The sequence below is a fragment of the Quercus lobata genome, chromosome 2, assembly GCF_001633185.2.
Source record: "Quercus lobata isolate SW786 chromosome 2, ValleyOak3.0 Primary Assembly, whole genome shotgun sequence".
Classification (NCBI taxonomy): domain Eukaryota; kingdom Viridiplantae; phylum Streptophyta; class Magnoliopsida; order Fagales; family Fagaceae; genus Quercus; species Quercus lobata.
The window spans coordinates 98,952,715-98,975,429 of record NC_044905.1 but is presented as its reverse complement, the minus strand read 5'-3'; the positions used below and the strand labels follow the sequence as shown (position 1 = coordinate 98,975,429).

The 22,715-nt window shown below is 37.4% G+C and overlaps 1 pseudogene; it reads right to left on the bottom strand.

Annotated features, from left to right (window-relative positions):
- Positions 1–2,372: 2,372 nt before the first annotated feature.
- LOC115977474 lies at positions 2,373–21,539 on the bottom strand (annotated as a pseudogene).
- Between the last annotated feature and the right edge of the window lie 1,176 nt (positions 21,540–22,715).

Genomic DNA, 22,715 nt, shown 5'->3' with positions numbered 1-22,715 from the left:
CAAGTCTTCACGAGGGAACTTCATAAACATATAAGCACTTTTTTTCTTAGAGATTGTGAGAGTGCCTTTTTCTGTGACACTCAAGCCCAAAAAATCCCGGGCCTAGATAAGTTGTGATTTGGTGGACCGAACTTTGACTCACCGCAACTAATAGGCTGTTTAAGAATCAAGTAATGCACAGGGCACGCTTCCTACAATACACGTAAATGACAAGCAAGGATATTCGTATTGAAAGACATATCAAAATAGCAAAATAAATTGCAGAGAACAGGATCAACAAAGAACACAAAGCAATGTTATAAGGATCCTTAAATCAGTGAGACATATTTCATTAAGATTTCCTTTGTTATGTTTACAGTATGCTCACTAAGACGTGATACAAGGTTCAAGCAAGCTCAAAAATTACAGTCTTAAATGGCTATTTCAACCTTCAAGACTTGCAAAGTTTAATTCTTTTTGAATTCGAGTATGTGCAATAGTGGCTTTCACAGGATACCGAGAAAACAATGTGAAAGTTCAAAAACGTGTACAAAACACTTTTGAACGTTTAGACCCCCAAATTACAACTTAACCAATTCAAGCAATATGTCAAACAACTAGTGTGCGGAAACTTAACATATGCTATAATACGAAATTGGTTAAATACTATCTAAGCCATAACAAAATAAAACCACAGCAGATAATAAAAAGGCTAAGATAGAGAGGAAGGAAGATGCAAACACAAAGACAACACGCGATGTGTTATCGAAGAGGAAACCGAAGCCCTCGGTGTAAAACCTCTCCGCCGCCCTCCAAGCGGTAAACAATCCACTAGAAAATACAGTTGGGATACAAGGACAGCAATAGACCCTCCAAGCCTAATCTACCCAGTGCACCTAAGCCCTCCAAGCTTCTTGCTCCAACGAGGTTGCGCCAAACCTTTTTCTTTTCTAGCTTCCCAGATTCCGCTACTAGACCGTAGCATCAACCAATGAAGATTGGTTCCTTCCTAACTGCTTACCAGAAATCCAAACAGCAGTCTCACAATGATGATGATGGTGAGAACCTGGTTTGGTATAATGCCTCTCAAGGATTTGACAATGGAGAGGAAGAGAGTTGAGGAATTTGAAGAGTCTCTAAGGTATAGATTGTGTGTGAATCAATCTTGTTTTTCTTTAGGGTTTCTCTCTCAAAATTCTCTCTGGAAGCTTTCTTTCAATCGTGGGTAAAAGGGGTATTTATACTGAAGTGGGAGAGGAATGTGAAACGTCAGGTTTTACAAAAACAGGGGTGGCTCGCGGCTTGACCTCGCGGCTTGACTAAGTCGCGAGATCCAGTCGCGAGATCCAGTCGCGAGATAACCGTATGGCCAGTTGTCCTGTTTTGTCCTGTAGTGCTCCAGCTAGCATGACTGTTCATCTTCCAGCATGCTTGGCACGTGTGCTGCTTCTGGCGGCTTGCAGTCGCGAGTCACCCGCGAGTCCCAGCCGCGAGTCTCTGTTTTCTTGCACACTCTTGAGCAAACTTCATTCTATCTCACTCACTACCCTTACATCAAACCCACCTAAATACAGGGTTACTAAATGCTGAATTACAAGCAAATTTGGCACGGAATAAAGCCAATTAGATGGTTGAATAAATTCAACCTTACACAATGTTATTAAATTTCCCTCAGTTTTCTCTTCTTTTACGAAACTTTATTGATAGTTTTTTTTCTCTCCCAAAAATCTTCCTTTTCTTCGTAACCTACCCCTCCTTTTATAGCGAAATTCTGGCATCCCAAGGGAACCATTGATTCCCCTGTTTCGTCTTATGGTTAATAGAGCATGTTCTGTGCCCATCACTCGGCAGGTTCTATTTCCTGTTTTTTCATTCTTTCCCTCTTTTCAGCTTTGATTCCTTTGAAAATCTATGGCTGGTTACCTACTTCGAGATGTGCTGAGCTATGCCCTTCTCGATCTCAACGTTTGGCAGTTCTCCTTTTTTGCCCTTTTTCCCATCCAGGCGGAATCCCATTCTGCCGATTTGAAAGTCGCCTATTACCATTCCTCTTTTCTTATTTCTCCATTCTAGTTCCCCGAGACGCTTCCCACTTGCGCCATGAGAGGTCGCTGGTTATTTCCTCTTTTTTTGCTGGGTCTTTTGGCGCTTATGGCTTCTACTTTGTTTCTTATTTTCTTTTCTTGTCCTTTTCTTTCAAACTGTCTTAATCTTCCTTTGACTGTGCTTATGTGCCTGGAAGGATCTGCGCCTTTTAGTGGTTGTTGAGGATCCTGGCTATTTTTCTTTAATCTCTTGCTGTGGGTTTCTTTTCCTTCTTGATACTTCTTCTTTTGGGCTTCAAGCCTTTTGGGTCTGCCATTTCTTTTTCTTTCGTGGTCCCCTTGCACCTGCTTCCTTGGACTTGGCTTATTTTCTCTCTGGGCTTGGCTCACTTCTTTGGGCTTGGACACTGTGATCTTTTTTTAGACCTCAACAAAGATTAAATTAGAGTAGAATTCTATCTCAAATAAATAAATAATATATATACACACACTAAGAGAGAGAAAGTAAGTTATTAAAGATTATGCTAAAGTAGAATTCTATCTCAGATAAATAAATAAATAAATAAATAATTTTTTTTTTGAGAAAGAAATAAATAATATATATACACACACACTAAGAGAGAGAAAGTAAGGAATAATGTATTTCTTAATATAATACTGTAATTTCATAATGTTTTAAGCATTGACAAATTTAATACTCCCTCTGTACTAAAATGTTGTTCATGTTTAGAAAATCCAAATTTAACCATGCTTATGTTGGTCATGTACAAAATTTCAAAACTATTCTGATCATTAATTTAAATTATATAAAAAGAATGACTTTGTCTTTTTAAATAAAATAAAGGGTAAGATAGAAATTTTATTTATTAATTTTGGAAAGAGAACTTCATTATTGGACACCCCAAAATAGAATGGGGGACTTACAATTTGGGATGGAGAGAGTAAATTTGAACACCGATCTTTTATTCGATGACAGAAAATTTTACCAGTTGAACTAATTAAAATTTATCTACCTTGTAGAATTAGATTTCTTGGATTGAGAAGATTAAAATTATCTAATCCAAGTTACACTTTAGAATATGTAGCCCAAAATGCTAGCCCAAGAAATCGCAACAATTTACGTTCTTGGCCCAGGAAAAAGCCCATAAAACCATACTACTGTATATTTCTCCTTTCCTAAAAATTTTCCACTTGTTTTTCTTGTCACTCTTTCATCTCAGTCTCTCCGTGTGTAAGATAGCAAGAGAATTAGAATTTGGATCAAGCCGGTTAAGCTCTCTTTCCCAAACCAGATCCCAGCCACCTATATCACTGAATTTTCTTTCATTTTCCTTAGTGCTCTCTTCATAAGTGCAAATAATTAAAGGTCCTTAGGTACCAATAGAATTGACATAGCTTACTTGAATGTAGGAAATGTTTACAGATTATAATCATGAACATGATTCTGTATTGATAATTCTCTACGAGTTTCATTAGTACAAAGTTCTTACCGAGCCTCCAATAATGTAATTGTTATTTCATTGGTCGAAGATGATTCCTGTTTACTTGAGAAACAATGTGCTGCATTTGAATCTTTTTCCAAGAAGAAACCAGGTTGTTTGGGCTGAGGCAATGCACAATCACTGCCCAACATCACAATCACAAATGACATGCTAGGCCTATCCTCACATGCTAGGCCTATCCTCAGGACGCTGTTGCACACACAAGAGGCTAATATGGATGCAACGGAGAACCTCAGACAATGTGGACGATTGTCCTAAGCATTCATCAGTCAATTCTAATGGCCTTCCCTCATTCCATAGTGTCCATGCCTAAAAATTTAAAAATTTCTGTTAGCAACACAAAATTTTCATTGACTTTTTCACGATTACTGAAATAGTCAACAACATATTGTGAAATTGGGTCTTTGTAGACTTAGAATGTAAAAACATGATTTATCACTCATTTGTCCAACATATCTAGATAAGTAATCAAGTGTTAGAAACTTACATATCCAATGAGGTTACAGCTATGGTTTGGATGAAAAAACCCTCTACTTTTCTTCCCGCTTATGATTTCAAGTAACAAAATCCCAAAGCTAAAGACATCAGATTTTGTTGAGAATTGCCCATCAAAAGCATATTCTGGCGCCATATAACCACTACAAGATATCACTAGTTTTAAGTGAGAAAGACTAATTAGGAAAGAAAGTAGATTTACATTAAGAGCGTGTCAAGATATACTTACTAAGTTCCAAACACTCTATTTGTGTTTCCTTCTGACTGATCTCCTCCAAAAGTTTTGGCTGCTCCAAAGTCTGAAATTTTAGGATTCATCTCACTATCAAGTAAAACATTACTTGCTTTGAGATCTCTATGTATGATTCTTAATCTGGAATCTTGATGAAGATATTGAAGCCCCCGAGCAATTCCGCATATAATATTAAAGCGCATGGACCAATCTAACAGATTACTTTTTGTTTGATCTGGTAAGTTTCAAATTCAAGTTAATTATATATCCTTAAATTTCAGTCAAAATTGAAAATTTTCTTTATTTTATGAAAAAGCAAGACTTAGGTACAGTACTTAGGTACTGTTCCTTAGGTTGCCTTTTAAGATTCTGCCATGTGGATTTTTTCTCATGGGATGAAAGTGTATTTTTAAGTTAAGTAGCCACATGTCTAAATTTTAAAAGGGGAACCTAAAGAACAGCACCTAAAATACTGTACCTAAATTTTATCCTTTATGAAATATTGATAACATAGTTACACAAGCTCAACCAAATGTATTAGGTTTGTGGACTCAAACCAAAAATGAAGGAGTCTAGACTTTTATTGGGCATGTATTCATAAACCAGCATTTTCTCTTCTCCTTGAATGCAACAACCAACAAGCTTTACAAGATTCCGGTGCTGAAGCTTGGCAATCAATCTTACTTCATTTTTGAACTCATTCAATCCTTGTCCAGAACTCCTTGAAAGCCTCTTGATAGCAATCTCTTGTCCATCTTCTAGTATACCCTGAAATTTTCATATGCAGAAAGATTGCTAAAATCTGTAACAGAAATAAAATAAAAGATTGTCTCATCATCTGTCATTGTTTCTGTACAAGCATATCACAAGTTTACCTTGTACACAGGTCCAAAACCACCTTCACCAAGCTTGTTGTTGAGTGCAAAGTTGTCAGTGGAACCGACTATTATGGATAGGTCTAAGAAAGGGAGCTCAAGGTCTTCATTTTGACCTTCATTGTTCTGATGACTTATAATTCCATTCGGCTCCTTTTTTACTGAAATAGAAATGAAAACAAAAAAACTAAAAACTAAAAATAAAACAAAACAAAAGGAAAGAACTGAGATATGAACGAAACATGAAGTAATATATTGAGGATGACAGGGTTTATTTGAGCTGCAATAATTACCACAATCTCAAATTTAAATTTCTATCATAGCAGCAATGATAATGACTTATAAACACAGATTCTTTCTCTCAGAAAGATACTATCGAACTTGAACAATGAAATTAAAATGAAACTTAATCCAATACATAGTGATATGTGCAGAGTCATTCTTATATAGTGATTTAAAGGAAATCAAGGTACTATTAACCCCAAATAAAAATAAAAACTATGCTAATCAGACTTGAAAAGCTTTTAGAATTCAACTTGTATCAATTAAGACCAGGCCAAGTCTAACAAGCATCTTGTTAATTTAACCATTCCAACTGATATATACTAAAATGAGCACCTTGGCCTATCCATTCAAGAATGTCCACTTGGAAGTTGGAACCTAATGTTTTGCTTTTCTCCTTTTGCTAAGTAATTAAGGATATCGTGACGAGTGGATGAAGGCCTTATAGGTGTAAGCCACAAGCCAACCTCAAAAAGAAAAAGAGTAATCTATTCAAGAATGTCCACTTGGAATTCAAGATCATTAAAGGTCTATATCATACCATTCACCAAGCAACAAATTGCCTAAGTTTGCGTAGTCTGATGACACTACACGGCTCAATTTGTGAAATTGTTTTGCAAAGCACCGACAAACTTTGAACAAGATTTTATCATACATCATTATAATCCTAGATCAAAATATTGTATTATGAGATGGGAATAAGTTGACTTGATTCTGTTTATATTACTAATAGATTCCATTTAAAAAAGCCTTTTAAGTGGTTCCATAACTCATTGTCAAAGTAAAGTTATGTTACCTTTTAAGTTTGTCCTGATTCTGCAAATATAAAAGCCAACTAAGAGTGTGCCAGAAACTACAACAAGGGCAACAGCAATTGACACTGCAATCTTGATCTTAGGACCATGTTTTTTCTCTTCATAATTGAATTTGAAACAGCAACAGAATATAGTTAGAATACAGCTAAAAGATATGAAAAAGCAAGGGAAGCATTAAACATAATAAATTTAAAAAGTTAAAACTGTTACAAAATGGTGAATTACATAGCTTAAGCTTAATTATTTAACCATTATTCGAACACTCTCCTTCAAATGTGGGTCCAACACTTGAGATTTTTAACTTTTTAAATAAAAAAATAGAGTAAAGGCAAGGTTCGAACTCAGTTTCATTGAGGAAATTTGCCATTTAACATGATTTCTGAAACTTTTTTGTTGGTAAGCACGTTTTTTAAACTATTTTGTAAACTAGCATCTCGAGTCTCTAAGACTTGAATTCGGTGACAAATTCCAATCCTTTAAAACTCGAGCTCTAGTGCTGGCGTATGTGACATGGAACTCTATAAGGAGAAAGAAGAAGAAGAAGAAGAAGAAGAAGAAGAAGGAGAAGTGTGGAGAATGGAAGAAAAGAAGAAGAAAAAGATTTGGTAGATTTGGAGAATGGCTAGAACTTTACATGGATTTTTTCTTCCACATCAGATTACCACCACTTGCAACTTAAGGAATTTTAGAGACTCAAATTTCACATTAAATTTGAGTTTTAGAGTCTCGAGATGTTAGTTTGCTAAATAGTTTTACAAACTTGGCAACTAACTAAAATATTCTTGTAAAGGTATGATTTACAACTATGTTTTATATTGACTTTATTCCATGACAAAAAGTGTTGTAATTGCAATAAATTACTTCTTTGTATTTTGTGGGATTTTATTGTATTGGGTTTAGTATTAATTGGTGAATAATCAAGCATGCAATGAAAATCAGTACAGTTTCGCTATTAGCTCGCGAGTAAAGGTACCCATAAAAAGGCCACGTGTGAAGCACATGATTAGAAACTAAAGAGTCATGCTACCCTATCATTTCGCGAGTATTTCGTGAGAAAGGCCATCTCGCGAGGTACTTGCGAAACTCTCTGTTTGGAAAAAATAAAGTATGACTTTCTTTCCTTTATAAACCATCATTACCCACAAAATTGTAAGGAGGCTATTTCAAAAGAAAACTCTAGAGAGGTTTCTACAGCACACCCACGTTTTAGATAGAGAGCTACTTATCTTTTAGTGAGAAATCATTGTAGACTCTTCTCATTCCCTCTCCCATTGTTATACATTGAGAGGAGATTTGTACCCAAATCACAACTCACACCTATTCAGAGTGTAAAGAGTGTTTTGGAGCTTGGGAAGTATTTGGGATTTGCCAAAAGAAGCCAGTGAGACTTGGCGAATGCAATCACGCAGTATTGCAGGATCCGAATAACTAGTAAAGACAAGACTCCGAGAAGTCCGTTGGTAGCATGAGCTTGGAGGGCTCAAGTACATTTAGTAAATTAGGCTTGGAGGGTCTTTTTGATATTAGTGTAATCCAACTTATTCATTAGTGGATCGATTTCGACTTGGAAAGTTGCGGAGAGGTTTTTGCCGAATTTTTCGGTTTCCTCTTCGATAACACATTTCGGTGTTATCTTGTGTTTGCATCTCTCTTCCCTACTCTTTAAGTTTTACTTTTATTGCTCATTGTGATTGCTTATGGCTTAGAGTGGTGTTACTAGTTTATTACGCTTCATTTACTCTTGTTCCACACTTAGATAAGTTAAAGTAAAAGTAATTTAGCCGTAATTTAAAATTAGGGGTCTGAACAAGCTTTAGTGTTTTCACACTTATTGAGCTTTCAATTGCTATCAGAGCAGGTACACTTATTTTAGTTTAATTATCTAAGTGTGATCCTTGATCTTTTATGTTATTTTCCATGGAAAGTGCTTTATGTGCTTCTTTGTATGTTTTGTATGTGCCTCTATGAGTATTTATGCTCATGCTTGTGATGACATGTTACATGAATCTATGTGTGTAAAAATTCTAAATTTCAAACTCTTGAAGAAAAAGTTTAAGAAGTTTCATTAAAATTTAAGCAAGTTCACTAGTGAAAAAGATGATTTGATTGCAAGCTTAATGAATCCAACAGATTGATTGAAAAGTATAAGAAACTTGCTGGAAATTCTTGTGAAAATTTGAAAGAGTTTAAATGTGGACTTGGATGCTAAACTTGTTTTGTCTTACAAACTTGTTGATGATCTTAATTGTGAAAATGAATCTCTCAAGATGCATGTCAAGTGTTTGATTGCAGAACCCATTGCTAAAAAGGAAGAAAATCTTTGTTGCAATCATGTTGTGAAACCTGATTTTGTGTCCATTGTGAGTTCTACCTCTAAAGACAAATCGGTGTACATTCCTTCACACAAAAGAAATCAAAAAGTGGAGAGAAAGGCTCTTAAGCCAAAGCCGTCATTTAGGTCTCATCCTAAGGATTTGAATGGATCTAAATTTGTTCCTACTTGCCACCATTGTGATGTGATCGGTCACATAAGACCTCAATGTTCCATGTTGAAGAGAAAACAAAACCATATTGCTAGATCACTCCCTAAAAGGTCTAGTGGACCTAAACACATTGTTTGTCACCATTGTGATGCCTTTGGTCATCTATAACCTCATTGCTCTAAGTATCAAGCTCTTAAACGAATCAAAAGAAAAGAGAAGCTTGAGCTTCTTGGAAGTTGTGCTTTGCAATCTAAATTGGATTTGATTGAAAGTGGTAAGTTATTGAAACATGTGGTTAATGCTCTTACCTCCTTATCTATGTGCATCTCCGGTTCTCATTCTTCCAACCCTCGTCTCACTTTTCATGAGACACTCATTCCAAACAATCGTTCCTTTTGGATGAGGAAAGATTCCTATGATTGAGCTTATGCTCTTTTGGTCCTTAATCCAATTCTTTCAATTTTTGTAAGACTCTTCATGCATTAGATGATATTTCCTCATGCATTTATTTATATGCATTGTTTTTGTTAATCTTACTTTATTACTTTGTTTTGTGTGAGGAAAAAAATCCAAAAACTCATAAAAAGTATAAAATTCAAAAAGTTTGATCGTATTTATTTGAGCACATATCACATGTAGAGTTTGGTCTAATACCTCCATAGTGATGATGTAGTGCATTTACGAGCTTAGCTTGTTATGTATGTACATTTTTAAGTGAGAGCGAAATCTAGACATCTATGTTTGATTATTATAAATAGATCTTCAAGCTTGTTATGAACATTTAGTCAATAGTCTTGTTTGATCTTGATACATGCGTAGATTTGATCCTATATATCTCCTTACATTTATTTTTATGTCAAAAAGCTCTTCAAACATCAATCTCTAAAAAGATAAAGAGCTAAAAAAGTCTTGCTTCGAAAACTAGTTTGACTTGGAAAAGGTGGAACAAAATGTATTCAAAATGTATGATGTCAAAGCCAAAGGCTTATTCTTCAAAAAAATATCAAAAATTTCATGCCATCGTTGCTAAAAAATTGAGTTGTCCTGATCAAAAAGTATGAAAAATGAAAGCCAAATAAAAAGTTTTCAATCAATGTAAACACTTTGACGAAGGGTCATATATGTTCATTTCTACTAGTGAGATAAGTCACTTGACTTTGTGCTATTTGTGTATGACTTGATTGAATTAATCATTGAAATTTCATACTAGACTATGGACTAATTCATACTTGATTCCCACACACAACACACAAGTCTAATATTCAATGAATTCCTATTTTATTTGTATGATTGTACATGTTTAAATGTGATGTATGTGTACTCAACCATATGTGGATCAAACTAAAAAGATTTTTGAATATTTTATTTGTATTTGGAAGTGTTTTCATCACTCTTTGTTTTTTAGTTTTGTATTTACTTTATTTTTCAATGTTTCAAGCTTGTTTTTGTGTTGAAAAACAAGGGTCAGTGTCCTTCACAAATCGTTCGCAACTTGGCTGTGAGTCTCGAAGCTGAAAAATGCATTTTTGGTCATTAGGTAGTGGGTTTCACAAGTTGACCACCCGCAAAATGCCCAGATCAGCTATTTCATAGGTATTTCATGAGCTTTTGGTCCAAAAGTCCTCATATGACTCTATTATGACTCCATCTTCTCCAAACCCTCTTTTTCAAAGCTCTACATCAAAACCTAACTAATTTCAATTGTTTTACATTCTATAAACATCTCTAAGGTAATCTTTAATACTTTTAATTAATTTTAATCCTTAAATTATGTTTTTGGGGGTTTTATGTTTATAGTTGAGATTTTCTCAAATGGGGGTTGGAAAGTTTAATTTTTGTCAATCTTGTTGAATGGGTTTTTTTATAAATATCTATTTGCTTTGGATGTTGGCCCCTTGTAGCAAAAATAACTTGTATTAAGGGCAAATTTCACCATGTTCATACATTTCTATTCTTAGTTGTTCATGTATGCATACTAAGTGCTTGATAAAATGCTTCTATGGTATTTTTTTCACTTTTTTGGACTCTAATGAGTACCAAACTTTGGGATTTCTCATGTTTCATCGTCAAAAACATGTTTGGTTTATTGGTTGTGTATTTTACACACCTTGCCCCACATGTGCATTTCTCATGCTTTGCACATAGACACCTCTTGCACACACCTTTGCTGCCCTAGTCATGCCTAAGTCTATATCTTATTTCTTCATCCTTAGCATGTCATGTTTACTTTATACTTTGTAGCATTTTGTTTTCATGGTATTTTGTTTTTTTGTTTAAGTTTCATTTTCTCATTCATTATGTACCTCTCATGCATCTTTACTCTTGTTCATATCTTCTTTTCTTTCTCTCCTTCCTCTTGATTCATTTTTCTATTCATGACAAAAATTGAGAGAGTATACTAAAGAGTATACCAAAATGTATCGTCATTTCTATATGACTCTTGTGCACATTTGTAAGGGAATAAATTTTTAGGGGAGATACATATACCAAGGGGGAGAATACATAATTTCTTTTCAAGAAAACCTTGCTTTGTTTGTTTCACTCTTTGTTTTTTTTTTTTTTTTTTTTTTTTTTTCTTGTTTTTTCTTTATGGTGCTTTGAGTTATGTTTTTTTTTCTGTGCTTTGTTGTTCTCATCGCATTGTGTTTATATGTTATACATACATACATCCTTATGCTATTGTGCTTTAATGATTGCATGTTCGGATGATCATTTGCTCTACTATGTGATCATTGTAGTCATTTTCATATGACTATTATGTGTTTGATCAAGTTATTCATATGTTTCACATCTTGTTTACTTGATTGTTTTTTACTTGTTACATTATACTTGTCCTTTTATTACTTACTTTACCTTAAAGGTCTAATGTGTTTTGTGCAAGTGTTTCAAGATACAGGTATTTTGTTCCAAGTTCATCACAGATTTTAGATTTAGGTGTAAGTGAGTTTTGTCATTATTCCCAACCTCACATTTAAGTCTAGAGTTTGTTAAAGGGTGTTTTTGTCACAGAACAGTCAAAGGGGGAGATTGTAAAGTTGTGATTTATAACTATGTTTTATGTTGGTTATTCCATGACAAAAAGTGTTATAATTGCAATAAATTATTTCCTTGTATTTTGTTGGATTTTATTGTAATGAGTCTAGTATTAAGTTGGTGAAAAATCAAGCATGCAATAAAGATCAGTACAGTTTCGCGATTAGCTCATGAGAAGCTCGCGAGTAAAGGTACCCGCGAAAAGGCTACATGTGAAGCACATGATTAGAAGTTGAAGAGTCATGACAACCTATCATTTCGCGAGTACTTCGTGAGAAAGGCCATCTCATGAGGTACTTGAGAAACTCTCTATTTGACAAAAATAAAGTGTGACTTTCCTACTCTTCACTCATACTATATATACCTTCATTACCCACAAAATTGTAAGGAGGCTATTTCAGAAGAAAACCCTAGAGAGGTTTCTACAACACACTCACCTTTTAGAAAAAGAGCTACTCATCCTTTAGTGAGAAATCATTATAGTACTAAAAAAAATTTCTCTCCATACTCCCACTCACCTTTTCCCCTAACCAAACCACCAGTTGCCACCACCTCCCACCCTAGCCCCAGCCATCATCCTCCATTCCATCCATATCCTTGCGCACGGTCTTCCTGTTGCTTACACCCATATAACCCACCACCATCACTACCACCTTTTATTGCCAATTACCCATACCAACAACCATAAAAGTTCAACCAAAGGGTGGAGGTCGCTGACCTCATATCCCGCACAGAGGAGATATCATGAGAAGAATCCAAACTAGAGGTCCTTCCAAGCCAAGACCCCACGATATCCCCAAACCTCATTTTAATCGATAAACTCATCACTTCCAAGGATACTAGTCTCAACTATGTCAAAGACATTGCTCTCAGGGCCTGGAAACCAGTCTACTCAATGGAAGTCAAACGCTTCGATAAAAACATTTTCATGTTTTCCTTCCAACATGAAGTGGATGCTTACAGAGTGTTCCTCAGGCGACCATGGTCATGTAAAGGTAGCCATGTCATTTTTTAAAAAATGGGGCCCTGACATCACTTGGCAAGAAGTGAACTTTTCTACTTCCACATTCTGGGTCCAAGTTCACGGGCTCCCAACCCTGTGGAGAACAGAGAACAATCTAAAAAAGATAGGATCCTATCTAGGCCAAGTCCTTGAAGCTGATATAGTCGGTGGTCTCGGTGGCAGTTGGAAGAAATTCCTATGGGTCCGAGTAGATATCCCAATTGAAAAGCCACTATTACCAAGCTTCTTGCTCCCCCGGCCAAACAAATCTGATATTTGGATTGGATTCAAATATGAGAAGCTTGCTGATATTTGCTACGAATGTGGAATCATTGGGCACGAAGAAAGATCCTATGAAGGAAACCTTTTTCCAGCTATGCAATCCAAAAGGCACTAGTTTCAATGTAGCTAGCCCTTGACTCCGGGCCAAAAACGATGACTACCCACCAGATGCGTATTCATGTATAGAGGTCTTGGTCAGTGCCTCCGACAACACCGAACCTCTACCAATACACACACGGGCAGTGACAGACTGTCCCGTACTAGCTGTACATCCTGGAGGGACGTTGGCATCAGCATACTGTACTACCCTAAAGGACGATACTGCACCAACCATTCTTCACCAAACATGGCAAGCCCACGCCACACCCACTACACCCAAGCCATCTGGCAAGAGTACAAATGCAAATGTGCATTCCCAAGTTGTCCCGGATATGGGCCTAGAGGTTTCAATCCCTCAACATAATAAGTCCATAAAGTCCAATGTGCATGTAAATCCTACTCCAACCAATCAAACTCTGGGATTTCGTAACCTCTTTCATCTAACCCTAGTGAAAGTGGGCCTTATGCCCATGACAGATCCCCCAGCCCACCGCCCTCCAAGCCTAGACATCACCATTAAACCAACCTACACATTTATACCAATAGAAAACACACAATCCCTAAAATTCTCATCTTCCCCAATCTCCACACCTCTGAAGGCCACCACCCCTTCATCACCGCATACCAAGCACAGTGCAACTTCGATTAAAAGCTTCCACCCAGCCTCCCATTGCACCTCCCTCATCCAAGCCCCTAAAAAGTAAGGTCACAGAAAAGGAGATAGCTAATTTTGCCAAATGACTCAGGAAGGCGGTGAGAGGTCCGGAACCGTTCTTCTACGATCCTAACACCGTTACGCTCATCCCTCAGTCAAGGTTAGAATAATTCATCCTACAAGAAAGGTAGATATCCGAAGATAAAGGGGATGGTTGTAAGTATTTCTCCCAAATGCACTCTCCCCCCTGCATACCCACTCATGCTCAACTACTATTTCGGCTAAGGAGGCGGGCCTTATCATTCCCCCACCATCTCCATGAAGCTACTCGGTCAAAACTGTCGAGTCATCTGCAATGCCTCGATAGTTCGAGCCTTCAAGGCTCAAATAAAAGGGGTAAGGCCCGATTTAATTTTTTTTCTGAAACAAAAGCTCTTGTTAGTAGAATAGATTTTGTTAAAAGCTCTATTAGTTTTGATAACATGTTAGTGGTTGAAGAAAGTGGCAAAGCAGCTGGTCTTTGTGTACTACGGAAAGAAGGTATTTCGGTCAAGGAAGTCACTATATCTGATTCTGTATGTGAGTGGCTTATGGTCAAGTTCTACGGTCCACCCTACTTCTCTAAAAAGAAAAAGGCTTGGGAAAACCTTATGGCCCTTCTCGAGTCTCACCAAGGACCCTGGATGTGTATAGTTGACTTCAACTATGTCATCAACGAGGAAGAAGTTTTAGGAGGAAGGAAAGGCTGCTCCTCAGCTACCAATGATCTCAAAGAGTTGATGGTTGAATTTGGAGCAATTGATCTTGGTTTTTTTGGAAGCAAATTCACCTAGCAAAAGGCAAATAGGAAAATGCCTCAATTAAAAGAACGTTAAACAGGGGCATAGAAAACATGTCCTGGAGATTGGCTTATCCAAAAGCCTCGATAGTCCATCTTGACACTATAAAATCTGATCACGCACCTATTCTCCTGGACATAAATCCCCAATCCAAATTCACTCACCAACCATTCAAGTTTAAGTCAATTGGCTCAAGGATGACTAGTGCCATAAAGTCATTGAATCAACGTGGAAGGACTAAGTTGCAAGTTCTGAATTCATCAGATTATACAAGAAACAAGCCTCAACTAGGGACGCTCTTCGGAAGTGGAATAAAGAAGTATTTATAACTATCAAAACAAGATTAACTCTCTACTCCTAGCCATCAAGGAAATCTAATAAGGGCCTCCCATTGAAAATTCTGGAGCGTTAAAGGATGCACTCCAATCAGAATTATCTGAATGGTTGCTAATAAGCAAAAACCTATGGCATAAAAAATCCAAAGAGCTTCGGCTTAAGCTCGGTGATAGGAATACCAAGTTCTTCCACCTCTCCACAATTATCAGGCATAAAAGGAATAATATTGATGCAATCAGGGATGAGCAAGGCTCTTGGATCACGAAGACAGATTCCATCAAAAGTTTGTTCTTAAAAAGCTTCAAAAATCTTTTCAAGCAAGAGGAAGTTAACTTCCCTTCTCATCTAGAGCACCTAGTTCTCCCGTGTATCACTGAAGATGAAAATTCTTAACTTAGCAGAGTCCCCACCCCTGAGGATATTAAGGCCACACTATTCAACATGAAAGATCTCAAAGCCCCAGGACCGGATGGATATCCTGTCACCTTTTACAAACAACTATGGCCAACTGTCGAGGATGATGTCATCAAGGTGGTCACTTCCTTTTTCCGCATCGAGTCTATGCCTAGGGAGGTAAATAGTTCTCCGATTGTCCTCATTCCTAAAATTTCTAACCCCATCTCTATTCAGCATTTCAGACCTATAAGTCTATGCAACGTGGTGCACAAAATCATCTCAAAGATTTTGGTAGCAAAACTTAGACCACACCTCGATAAAATTATATTCCCAGGGCAATCAGCATTCATCCCAAATAGGTGGATCGTGGAAAATCAGGTCATTGTCCAAGAAATAATCCACAGCTTCAAAACTCATAAAACCAAGCCTAGTCTGATGGCGATCAAATTAGACCTCCAAAAGGCATATGACAGAGTTAGTTGGGAATTCATCCACACGATGCTCCTACACTTGGGTTTCAATGAGGTTTTCTCCAACTGGGTACTATCCTACATCTCCTCAGTTTCTTTCGAAATCCTGGTTAATGGAGGCAAAACTGAAAAATTCAGGCCAAGCAGAGGACTGAGGCAAAGAGATCCACTCTCCCCTTATCTTTTCATACTAGGTTAGGAAATTCTCTCAAGAATGCTAGATCATAAGCTTAGGCAAAGCAACATCAAGGGCATCAAAACTAGCATAAGTAGACCAACTATCACACTTGTGATGTACACCAACAACATCGTCCTCTTCTCTAAAGCCACCAAAAAAGATGCAGAAACCATCTCTGAAATCCTGGAGAAATACAACCTCTAGTCTGGGCAACTCATTAACAGAAGTAAGTCAGGTATCTTTTTCTCCAAACACACTCAGAGATCCACCCAAAGGTCTATCAAAAATAGTCTCTATATAAAGTCCCTCAAAAAAGACACCATATACCTTGGAGCATCACTTTTCTTAACTAGAGCTCCGGCCAAAGACTTTGCCTACCTTCAATTAAATTTGGAAGCCAGACTTGCAAGGTGGAGAAGTAAGTGTATGTCTTGGGCAGGGAGAATAACGCTTATAACTTCAGTGGCCCAAACCCTCCCCATCTATGCCATGTCCTGTTTCAGCATCGCCAACAAGGTTTGTAATAACCTTGATTCCCTCACTAGAAGATTCTGGTGGAAACCCAAAAATCAGGACGGTAAATTCCTCACTTGGCAATCTGGGGACAAACTTTGTTTCCCAAAAAAGCAAGGAGGTATTGGCTTCAAAAAAGCTAAGGAAGTTAACAACGCTCTTTTGGCCAAACTAGCATGGATGATTGCATCCAAAAGAGACAGTCTATGCATGAGCATCTTAAGAGCTAAATATAAAATAAGTAAGAATTGGCTTTACACAAACAATCCTAAACAGGCGTCACCTATATGGAAGGCAATCAAGCAAGCAAAGAAAGTTGTTGTCAAGGGAGCATGCTACTCTATTGGAGATGTTACAACCATCAATGTCTGGCAAGATCCTTGGGTTCCTTGGATCCAGGGCTTCATCCCATCCCCCAGAGAAGAGGCAGCTACGCAAAATCCCATATTGGTGTGCCACATTTTCGATCCAAACCTTCTCTGCTGGAAGGCTGACCTGGTCAAGGCCTTATTTGACACCCCATCTGCACAAGCTATTCTCTCTATGCCAGTGCCTTTTAGACATTCTCCTGACAGACTTATTTGGGTCCCCGATTCAAAGGGTTGCTTCTCAGTAAAATTAGCATACCTTGTTGGTTGTGACCCCACCTCCCCGACTCCCTCCTCTGGAATAAATTGGAGCAAATTGTGAAAGTTGAAAATTCCCGAAATGACCAAAATTTTCCTATGGAGATTAGGTGTAAATGCTCGGCCTACTAGAGAGAATCTCATGTCCCAACTTCAAATCGCTAATCCAAACTATGTTTTTTGTAAGGAAGAAGTCAAGTCACCTTGCCACCTCTTCCTTGGCTGTCTTGCCTCCAAATTCTTATGGTTTGCTGCATGCTGGGGTCTTAGAACAAAGATTTTGGTTTCAAATCAACCCGAGGACATCATTAAGTGGGTACTAGACCCCCCAATCTTTCCTAATGGTCAATAGCAACAGGGGCAGGGTATCCCTTCTCATGGCTATAATTCTGGAAGAAATTTGGCGGGTGAGAAACTTTTCACATCTCCATAATTCCACCTGGGACATACTGAATTCCATCCATCTGATTCGCAGCAAGGTCCATGAATTTTCCCTAGTTTCATCCCTCCTAGTCCCCCAAAGCCTTGTCCTAGTAAACATCAATGGTCACCCCCTCCTTTGGGTACAATCAAAACTAACGTGGATGCTACAACATCAAACTCCTCTATTGCTATCGCAGTAATCGCCAGAGATCACCTCGAAGTGCCAGTCAAAATTTGTGCGAGGACCACCAAGAAATCCTCACCACTACAAGTTGAAACTGATGCTTTGCTCTGGGCAATGCAGTTGGCCAAGATTGAAAGATGGAGTCACGTGATCTTTGAGGGGGATGCCAAGATCTGCATCGATGCCATTAACAACCCCAACAACTCCTGCCCTTGGACGTTGATCATTCCTATCTGCAACATCAGCACTCTTAAGGATTGTTTTACTTCCTTTTTTTTTTTTTTGTGTTTACGTTAGTAGGTCCTGCAATGGTGTAGCTCGCCATGCAACTAGATTTGCTTTACTTTCTCGTTTGGCTTTTTCCTTCAATAAGGATAATCTGCCCCCTGCCTTATCGACGTGCTATAAGACAAATTATCCCTTGTGTTCTTCCTTTTTCTAGTAATGCATTGCAGCTTAAAAAAATAAAAAATAAATCATTATAGTCTCTTCTTATTCCCTCTTCCATTGTTATACTTTGAGAGGAGATTTGTACCCAGACAAAACTCACACTTATTCAGAGTGTAAAAAGTGTTTTAGAGCTTGGGAAGCATTTGAGATTTGCCAAAAGAAGTTGGTGAGGCTTGGCAAATGCAATCAGGCAATATTGCGGCATCTAGATAACTAGTGAAGATAAGACTCCGAGAAGTCCGTTGGTAGTAGGACTCGGAGGACTCAAATACATTGGGTAAATCAAATTTTGAGGCTCTTTTTGATATTCGTGTACTCTAACTTATTCACTAATGGATCGATTTCAACTTGGAGAGTCGTGGAAAGGTTTTTTGCCGAATTCTTCAGTTTCTTTTTTGATAATACGTCTCGGTGTTATTTTGTATTTGCATCTTTCTTTCCTACTCTTTAAGCTTTACTTTTATTGCTCGTTGTGGTTGCTTATGGCTAAGAGTAATGTTACCGGTTTATTGCACTTTATTTACTCTTGTTCCACACTTAAATAAGTTAGAATAAAAGCAATTTAACCGTAATTTAAAATTTGGGGTTTGAACAAACTTTGGTGTTATCACACTAATTAAGCTTTCAATTTCAAAAATAATGTTAATTGCCAAAAAATATCTCAGTTTCTTTGATTCTAAGAGCATCCACATCAGTGGGTGGAAACTCTTCTATAATACAAAAACTTCCTCATTTTACACATTTTGGCCAAAAAACCTCCCCCATCAGCTCATGTAAACCTGTGTAAAATCATCTAAAAATTTCCATGAGCTACAGTAACCGTGCATATATACACAGTTACTGTAGCTCGTCTATACATTATTATAATAATTTCTAATTTCGCTCTTTTTTTCTCTCTCTTCTCCATCTGCACAACCAACAACACCATCATCATCAACTGCTTCTTCCTCTTATACACACTCCCACAGTCAAAATCAAAAATCAACCACAAAAGTCAAAAATCAACCACAAAATCAACAACAAAATCACCCAGAAACACCACAAAACCAAACACACCCACACACGGACACACCAACGGAGACAGAGAGAGTGGATCGGAACTTGTGGCAGATCGGCATGCTTGGATCGGCGTTCTTCTCGCCGTGCTTGGATCGGAGTTCTCGTCGTGCTTGGATCGGAGACAGAGAGAGTGGATCGACGCTTATGGTGGATCGGCGTGCTTGGATCGACGTTCTTCTCACCGTGCTTGGATCGGAGTTCTTCTCGCCGTGCTTGGATCGGAGACAGAGAGAGTGGATCAAAAGTTCTTCTCGGCGCCGTGCTCCCTGCTCGGATCGAAGACAAAGAGCGTGGATCGGAGTTCTTCTTGGCGCCATGCTCCCTGCTTGGATCGGAGACAGAGAGCGTGGATCGGAGTTCTTCTCGGCGCCATGCTCCCTGCTTGGATCGGAGACAGAGAGCGTGGATCGGAGTTCTTCTCGGCACCGTGCTCCCTACTTGGATCGAAAGTTCGGAATTTTTGGAATAGAGAGGAGTGACTGGGTATGGAGAGATAGACCGTGAGGGAGAGACCGGGTATGGAGAGATAGAAGAGAGAGAGAGAAATCAGAAAATATGATGGAGAAGGAGAGAGAGCGCGTATTAAAACCGGTGAGGTGAGAGAAATAATAAAATAATTAAGTAAATTGATTATTTAAATAAGAGGGATGATAGAATAGATGAACTGATGTGGGTGTTTTGTAAAAGTGATAGTGTAAAATAGAAAAAGTAGGTTTTTGGTGTAAAATAGACGGAATCTTTTAAACGAGCTGATGTGAATGCTCTAATATCCTAATAAATTACTCATTATCTAAAAAGTTTAAGTTATTAAAACTAATAAAATTTAATAATTTAACTATTATTCTAACCAAACAAACAAAATAGAAACAGAATGCAAAGCATAATGGAAACAGTAATTTAAATCCAAAAGTAACACCATACCTAGTAGCTCTGACGCCGACATTCTTATATATAGATCTTGCCCACCTGCCGGAAATTGTCTAATATCCATTAAATCACCAAACCAGATGGCGCAGCCACTACCCCCTCCGCTAATATCCGAGTTTGTATAAGCCATACAGGAGCAGTTTTTCAAGCATTTGACCCTGCATTCTTCAAGGCTCATACTTTTGTTCACCCAAGAATATGTAGTATCTGGCAATTTCAAGTCAACAAATTTAAGAAACCCATCTGTGTAGCAGCTCAATGGCTTATTGCGGACACAACCTTGAGACCACTCCATTAAGCTCCATAATTCAGGTGATTTAGGCTTGAATGCTTTTAGACATTGGCAGACCGGTGAAGCAGTAAGGACACAATTTCCATTGGCTCCACAAAGGCCATAATTGTCACAGTAGTCCCTAGGTCTTGATGAATATACCCTCCAAACTTTCTCTGTTTCAATCCATGTATAGCGATCACGGGTATGGCTGGTTTGGTTCACAACTACTCTTGAGATTAGAGACTTATTTCTGAGGGTGTACGTGAAGTAAACTTCATTCTCATTAGACACAAAGATGTAATCATAAACTGGATTGGGGTTTAAATCTGGTGAACCACTGAACCTAAGGCCATTCCATGGACCAGAACGGTAGAACTTTTTGTTGCCTTTCCAAACATAAGGTTCAGGGTATGAATGAATTCCCATTTCTGATAGCCCATGAGTGAAATCTCCAGGAGATGGATCATCTGGTTTTTTCCATGCTGTAAAAAGCCGGTTAATACCTTTCTTTAAGTCCCAGCCGAATTTCATTCCTGGTAAAAAGGTATCAGTCGGATATTCGAAGCTTTCCCACAAAGAGATTCTTAAATTTTCATCTTTCTCATCTGTTACTGTTAGTACAAGATTTCCAGAGTCTAAGAGCTGTAACAGTGGATTATTAGCTTGTCTTTGTGAACTTGTTGACCAAACAACAGCACTCTTATTCTGGCTCATAAGCACAACACTGCCTCCACTACTATTTATCATCAACAAGCCAGAGGAGTCATTGATCGGGTATAGTCGATTTGCAACCCAAACAATAGTTTTAACTGGGATATTCTTGTACCATATTCCCAAGTAACGGTTGTTGGAACTACCAGGACTGAAGAAACCCAGTTCAAAGCTTCCATCTTTGGAAACTAAGGTGTTTGCTTCACTGATAAATTGGGATTGATTAATGCTATCTTGTGCAAAGGAAACTTTGGGGGATAAAAATAGTAAATAAGTAGGGATAAGAATAAAGGAAATAATGTCCATCGGTTTCTTGTTTAAGACCACCATGCTCATCACTCACAGCTTAAACTTAAACCTATATGGACACCGAAAACAGCATAGGTCGTTAAATGAAGATGTGACCAAAGCTTTGCTCCATAGGTCGTTAAATAAAGATGTGGCCAAAGCTTAGCTCCACAGAAATAGTAGGTAGGGATTAGATGAAGATGTGACAACTTTTCCATATTTGAATAGAGCATCTATGCATCAGATTACCGTGATGCACACGGAAATTTAATTATCGGCCTTTCTTCTTCAAATGAAACTTTACTTCCTTGCGAGGGAAAATGCATGCTCTTAGACAAAAGGACCCGGACATGGTCAAAACTCAAGAGTTAGGAATTTTTGTCACGGGTATTTACATTGAATCTTTCAAATGGTACATATTAGAAGATTTTAGCATTAAAATTATAAAAGTGTTCAAAAGTGTACATTAATCGCTACGGTAAATGTAAACAAATTTACAATTGTTCTATAATAACATCTTATTTATATGATGTTATTACAGCACAATGGTATTCTTAAAAATTATTTTTTAATGGTCTCTCTCTTACTTTTTATTAATAATTCCAACAAAAATTCTCTCTCCTACTTTTTGGATTATATATTTTATTGTATAAATATATTATTTTAATATGTTATATAGAAAAATAAAAGTTGAGATGTTAGATTTGTTGTAAAATGGTATATTATAATTAATAAAGTAAGTTTTGAGATAGTAAAATAGAATGCTTTGAAGAAACCGGATGCGAATACTTAATACATTATAGTGTTTCAAGGTGTCACATAGGTAAGGAGTAATTAACCACTTCCATAAAAAAATCATTTAGCTTTAAACACACAATGATATCTTTTATCTCAATGTATAAGGCGAAATTTCTTACACTAAAGTAGGAGTAGCAAAATTTGACACGACTCACAAACACGACATGACTTGACATGAAATTTGCAGGTTATGAGTTGAGACTTAACGGGTTCGTGTCATATTCAGATTGACACGACTAACTAATTTAATAAATAGGTCGGGTTAATGTCCAAACCATGGAACTCATTTGACCCGTCTAACTTGTTTAATTAAATGATATTTCACCAATATACTTTTCAAACTCTAGGTATATAAACTTATTAGTTGTTATGGTTTATTTTCCTTAACATATTGTGATTTATTATTTGTGATATTGAGAAATGTTTTAATTTTAAATGATTATTTGTGATGCACTTACTCTTT